The sequence below is a fragment of the Helianthus annuus genome, chromosome 4 (assembly GCF_002127325.2).
Source record: "Helianthus annuus cultivar XRQ/B chromosome 4, HanXRQr2.0-SUNRISE, whole genome shotgun sequence".
Taxonomy (NCBI): domain Eukaryota; kingdom Viridiplantae; phylum Streptophyta; class Magnoliopsida; order Asterales; family Asteraceae; genus Helianthus; species Helianthus annuus.
This window is the reverse complement of record NC_035436.2, coordinates 64,153,161-64,160,521: the sequence shown is the minus strand read 5'-3', so window position 1 is coordinate 64,160,521 and position 7,361 is coordinate 64,153,161.

Here is a 7,361-nt window from a genome sequence, read left to right as displayed (position 1 = left end):
TGAGGTATAACAATCCTTAGCCTCCTGCTGGTCACTATCGATCTTGATTATTCCCCATGGGCTAGGGAGCTTCACACATTGATGGTAGGTAGATGGAACTGCTTTCATGTCATGTATCCAAGGCCTGCCAAGAATAACGTTGCAACAAGATAAACAGTCAAAAACACAAAATTTTTGGTAATTATGTAATCCTTCCACGTAGATTGGGAGTTTGATGTCCCCCAGAGTTTTCTTCGTTTCCCCACTGAATCCTACAAGCACGGAGGATCTTGGTGTGATGTCTGATTCTGGGATTCCCATCTTCTTCAAGACATCAAGCTGGATAATGTTCACTGAGCTCCCTCCGTCAATAAGGATCCCGCGGACAAAGTGGTTAGAGATAAAGAGAGTGATAACTAAACTATCATGGTGAGGATCCTGAATGTTAATGCGATCATCCTCATCAAATGTTATCATCTTTCCTTCTGAGACACTTGAGGTTCTAATAGGCCTTTCTCCATTATCCATTTTTGATTCTTTTGCATGTCTTTTGGCCGCTGAAAAGGATGTACCACAAATGTCTGATCCTCCGGATATAAAGTTAATCACTTGTGCGTTTGCCGGAGGTGCTGGAGCCTTTTCAGGGATCCTTTCAGGATCCTGGGTCCTTTGCTTTTTTCTCCCCAACAATTCTTTTAGATGCCCCTTGCTTAGCAGGTATCCAATTTCTTTTCTTAAGGCTATGCAATCTTCAGTTAGATGCCCGAAATCCTCATGGTATGCACACCATTTGGACTTGTCTTTAGTCCCGGATGGTTTATCATTCTTCCTGGGCCACCTAGCCTTTTCACCTAGATTCTGCATTGCAAGGATTAGTTCATGATTATCAACGGAAAAACAATATTCTGAGATTGGAGGATATTCTTCATCATCCTCTTCTTGGTCAATCAGCATGCACATTCTTGTTCTCGTTTCTATGGTAGGATTTGAACTTGTTGCTTTTGAAGGAGGACCCTTGCTTATCTTGTTTTGAGGATCCTACTTGTCTTTCCTGGATCCTCTTGTCATCCTCTAGCCGGATAAACCTGAGTGCTCGAGTTCTTACTTCATCTAAATTCCTGCATGGTGTCATAACAAGATCATCATAGAATAATGAATCCTTAAGCAGTCCCATTTTGAAGGCTTCAACAGCCGTAGCCATATCCAAGTTAGGAATGTCCAAGGATTCTTTACTAAATTTAGTTATATAATCCCTTAATGATTCATTATTATTTTGAGTTATCCTGTACAAATCATTAGTTAATTTTTCAAATTTTCTACTACAAGAGAATTGGTTATTGAATAAATTAACTAAATTGGCAAATGAAGTAATAGAGTAAGGGGGAAGACTTAGCAGCCACTTAAGAGCTGATCCAGTAAGAGTGGATCCAAATCCTTTACATAGGCATGCTTCCTTCAATTTTTCTGGGATAGGATTGATCTCCATCTTCTCCCTGTATTGTGCTATATGCTCCTCTGGGTCCGTTGTGCCATCATACAACTTCATGGTAGGGATATGGAACCTTTTGGGTACCTCTGCATCACAAATTGGTGGTGCAAAGCGAGATACCTTGTGGCTTCCATCTGCAATCTCCGGGATAGGCTTGACTACCCCTGGAACACTTGAGATCATATCTCTTAGCTTCTGTAACTCCCTGGCCATAGCATGATTGGTACCTGTATCCTGCATGAATCCATGGTTAGTGGTAGGATAATTATTTAAAGTGTTACCTCCCATTGGGTTCAAGTTAGGGAACCCATATTGCTGGGATTCTGGAACAACGGAGGGACCAGTGGAAGCAATGGTCTGCATTGGAATGAAGTCCCCTTGATGGACATCTAGACTTCCGGTTTGCAAACTTTTTAGGGATCCTGGCATCTGTAAGGATCCTGGTATCTGGGATGATCCTGGAACGAAGGAGGATCCTTGAACCTGGGATGGTCCTGGAACAAAGGAGGATCCTTGAACCCGGGATGGTCCTGGAACAAAGGAGGATCCTTGGCTCTGGAATGATCCTGGAATAAAGTAGGATCCTTGAAACTGCTGTGTCTCCGGACAGGCTCCCGAATTCCTGAAGGATCCCATGTATTGAGGATAGGATCCTACAGGCTGAAAATGTGAGTCTGATGTCTGAGTCATTGCTGCCGAGTTGAGATGTGATCCTCTTGACTCCCCTATGATTTGCACGTCCGGGATCCCTGATGGCTGGGAAGTGATCATTGGAGTATCAAAGCTCAAGGATTTGGGCATCAGTGGTGAATGATCCTCTGCCGCTTTCTTTTGTCTTTTGAGATCTCCAATTTCCCTGAGGATCCTCTCGTTAGTTTCATCTTGCCGCTGCATACGATCCTTATCTGCAAAATTAAAGCAAATACATCACTAGTACTGGGAATAGAAGAATTCATAGCAGAAGAAGATAGAGGTTTAGAGAAAGTGGGAGTTGATCTCTTCTCAGTATTTTTCTGAGATCCTGCCGGTGGAGGAGGCAAGGTGATCTGTGATGAGGTGACCGCAGACATCGCCGTGGACGTGTTCTTCAATGATGAAGCCATGTAACTTTTTGAAATGATTTCGAACAAAAGATTTTCTTATGAATGAAGCACCAATTGCCCCACGGTGGGCGCCAAACTGTTTTGGTCAAAAATCACACAAGGATAATGTAACCAAACTTTATGTAAACGGGGTATGATGCTTGGTTAATTATGAAAGTAAAGGATCACTTCTGTGATAAAGATGCAAAGACACAATGATTTTGTTTTGGTCAAAAATCACACAAGGATAATGTAACCAAACTTTATGTAAACGGGGTATGATGCTTGGTTAATTATGAAAATAAAGGATCACTTCTGTGATAAAAGATGCAAAGACACAATGATTTATACGAGGAAAAAGCCCTTGATCAATGAATGATCTCCGGCATAAAAAACCTCGGGTGATGGCAACTACCGATCACCAACTTCAATATAACAAAAATATGATTACAACTTCGGATAGTAATGAGCTGAGTACAAGGATCACTGAGTGTCTAAGTGTTTGAGAGTTGTGTCGTATGTCGTGTGTGTTCTTCCGAATGAGGAAGATGGGTATTTATACATGTGTGGGTGACTTATTTTAGGTAAAATGACTAAATATCAGCTCATTACCCCTTTAGAAATAAAGACAATCTAGCCTAAATTGCTGCCCATAAATCAAGCCTAGTTTCCATATCCTGTGCAACGTCTTTCTTCGATTAAGCTCTTGCCATATTTGTGAAGACGCGTTCCTGGATCATGATGTCTAGAGCATATCCTGCTAGATGTTCCTGCAAAACAATATTGTATTGAGTGGAAGTAGCCGTTAGTATGAGGATCACCATAATGTCCCATGATCCTGATCCTGAAGTTCTGCTGAGGATCACTGTCTGCCAAAGAAACAAGGATCACTGGTTAGGATCATGTGTAAGGATCACCTATAAAAATCCAGCCCTAACAATTGCCCCCAAAATATAAGGAGTTAATTGTAAATAAACGAGTTATATTTTGTTTCGATCTTATCTCTAACGGGCGACTCCAAGAAACTAGCCGTTATGTTCGGACTAGCCGTTGTGATCATTACGTCAGAGATGTGACAATCCTGCAGATCATGATTATAAATAGGAGATAGGGTGAGGATCAGTTTGTATTTAAATTCAAGATACTTCCCTTTATATTCTGCACTCGAAGATTGATCAGGTATTCTACTCTTCTCTTTCTTCTTCTCTCTATTTTTCTTTGCTCTGTTTTCTGCTTCTACCCTGTTTCTGTTCCAAACATGCTGCTTCGGAATTCTCCGCACAAGGATTCCAAGAAGGATAGTCCCTTAAAAAGCCAGGGGATTATTAAGGATTCTCCTACGGAGAGGTGCTGCTTTACTGATGCCCACATAGACAAAATTCGTCATTGCTTTCCGGCGAATGTTGTTTTCAAGTCCTTTGATCCTAGTGCTTTGAGCGACTCTGTTTCGAATACCTGGGTGGCTTTTCCTGCTACGCCCTTCACCATAGGGTATTCATATCCTTTTCCATCCTTCACCCAATCCTTCTTTTCTCTAACCGGCATCTCTTACATCCAAGCTATGCCGATGATCTGGAGGGTTCTGTATACCTTCGAGAGGATCATTGAGCAGGAAGGAATTGACCTGGGGATGGCGGAGCTAGCTGAGCTCTATGATCTTACTACGTTTGGATCACATCGGTATCTGCTGAAACGGAAAGCTGGGGAGGATCACCCTATCTTCAAAGTTACCAAGAATGATACAAACTGGAAACGTCGGTTTTACTTTGTTAAGAGGAATTCCATCCCGGATGGGAAGGATCTGCCCAAGGAATGGGCCACTCATGGTAGGGTAGAGGATCCTCGAAGGATCACTATCAGTCCTGTCTCATATGATGAGGATCACTAATGCCTTTTTTCCTTTGTCTTTTATGCAGCTATTTCCGTTGCTCACCTAAAATTGACCCCTGCTGCAAGAGAAAGAGTGTTAGCTTTTAAAAAGCTTGATCCTGAAGTTAGAAGCTTCCAAATCACTATCCAAGATTCTCAAGAGATATCCTCTGCATCTGCCACGATGTCAAGTAAGTATCCTCATAAAAAGTAAGTTTTATGTAAAAGTATTTAATTTAATAAGGGAACTTATCTTGTTTTTGAATTGTGTAGGTGCTGGAAAATCTGCCAGGTCTGTTAAATCTGCCTCCATATTTGGGATAAGTGATCTTGCCAATGTCACATCTTCAAAGAAGAAGAAGGCTCCTGCTGCTAGTCCTTCAGCATCAGTTCCCAAAGCATCTATCCGGGGCAAGGGAAAAAAGAGGAAAACCTCTGAGGATCTCCAAGGATTTCCCCTCCTTCGTCAGCAATTCCTCGACTACGTGAATGAGGTAAGGATCACTGCCCCTGTTGGTTATCCGTTTCACATATCCTGTTTGTGTATTCTGCTTTTCTTGAGGATCATTTGATCCTATGCTTATCTTTTTCTTCTCCTGTTGCAGAAACTTGCCGAGATTGAGACCTATCTTGGCCATGTTGAGGACCAAGAGAGCCAGATTGCTGACCTTCAACAAATGGGCGTGCTTAAGGATCTCAAGATAGGAGATCTTGAGAAGGAACTCCGGGTCATGAAGGCTGAGGCTGCTCAGAGGTTGATTGATATGGATAACGAGAAGCAGGAGATCACCCAAGATGCTAAGGTCTCCGCGGCAATTGCTATGTATAAGATACAACTTCAGATGGCCGAGGAGGCTCAGGATCCTACCTTTGACAAAAGCTCATGGGATGTTGAAGGTTGGAAGGCAAGGCTGGCAGACCTGGAGGACGAGGATGAGGCTGAGGAGATCCCCATGCTGGAAGGTGGTGATGCTGAGAATGATCAAGGTGGAGATGCTGGTGGTGATGAAGCAGCGAAGGTGTAGGCTGCATGATTGGGCGATGATGGATATTTCGAGACTAGGCCGGAGCCCAATTTTTTAGGATTGGTAGTGTTTTTTTGTGGTTGTTGATGTTTGGAACAATTATGGTCTGTAATCTCTGAACAATAGTTTCTTAGGGTTAAGGATCCTGGATCCTTTGAACAATAGGTAGGATTACAAAAGGTGGAGGGATCCTCTGTTTTGGGGGATGAAGCCTTTGTGATCCTGCCGCCTTTATTTCCTGCAAAATGCTAAGACCGCATAGACAATGGACACCCTTTGCCAACCCATGTGGACGGGCCACGTTTTGCTGGTAGAAATGTGGGTTGGCAATTTTGACAACTTTTTGAAAGGGTTAATGATCCTTTTGTTTAATAATATAACTTAACTTTTTCTGGCTTATCTTGTGTTGTTATCCTTCAATAATCCTCTTATTTCTCAATTGCTATATTTGTTAAAATAACAAGAGTTGACAAAGTGTTTAATAAACTTAGGATATGATCCTGGATCAAATATCCTTATATTGAAAATTCTCATAGGTTCGGTTGTCAAAGTATAAGGGTTGGTTAGGATAAAGAGTATAATCAAAAATAGTCAAGGATCATACCTGAGGATCCACGTTAGGATCCTAACCTTCAATCAAGACAATCATAGATAAGACTTTGATAGTTAATAAGGATTAAGGACCCTTATATGTTTAGACTTCCAAAACCTGAAAAGTGAGATATAACTTGGGACTAAGCCAATGTAAAAGATAAATTAGTAACTGGGGACATGCCCAAAGTATGACTGAGAATGATCCCAGAGGATCACTGGGGACAAGCCCATAGGATAACTGGGGACAAGCCCAAAGGATAACTGGGGACAAGCCCAAAGGATCGTATGTAAACTGGAGTATGGCCCTTTCTGGCAACTATCCAAACTTAGTGACATGAAAATGTCAAAACCTTAGCTAACGTGAAAACGTTAGAAACCTTAGGAACGGATGTATGGTGCGTCCACCATTATACGTAGGATCCTAAATATAGCCAGTACGATGAGGTTGTCAGCCCCGAAAGTGGGTACTGGTCCCAAAGACGTGAACTATACCAGGATCATCGTGCGCTGCTGGCGGAAACTGGGGATAATCCCAAGGATAACTGGGGTTGTACCCAAGGATCTGTGGTGCTTTTGGAGATCTTTGACGATTTGCTGAAGATACCTGAACTATCATAACTCAAATGGTTTGTGAGTAGAGAATGAAGGATACATGATCCTTATCCTTAGGCAAAAAGTAAGAAAATGCAATAGTTTTAGGATAAGCATATTACCAGAATAAAGATCACCGATATCTCCAGGATCCTTCAAGGATACTTCACATGCAGGAAGGATCATGTTCACATGAAATATTTCTTTAAGTGAACAGCATTCCAGGCTCTTGGTAACAAGTTTCCTTCCATAGTTAGCAACCTGTATGCCCCCTTTCCTGCTTCAGCTTCAATCAAGTAGGGACCTTCCCATTTTGGTGCTAGCTTCCCGTCAGCAGGATTGATAGTATTTTGAAATGCTTTTCTCAACACCATATCTCCAACTTGGAACTTCCTTATCCTGACATTCTTGTTGTAGGCACCAGCCATCCTTTGTTGGTAGCTTGCCATCCTTATCCTAGCTAGATCCCTGTTTTCCTCAATAGTATCCAAATCCTGAGCTAGGATTGTAGCATTTTCTTCAGGATCACGAGCACTTGTTCTAGCAGTTGGGATCACCATCTCTGTTGGGATCACTGCTTCTGCCCCAAATACTAAAGAGAAGGGTGTTTGACCGGTGGCATTCTTGGGAGTTGTCCTATCAGCCCATAGGACATAAGGTAACTCTTCTGCCCATTTCCCTTTCTTGGATCCTAGCTTCTTCTTCAGATTGTTGATGATGATCTTGTTGGAT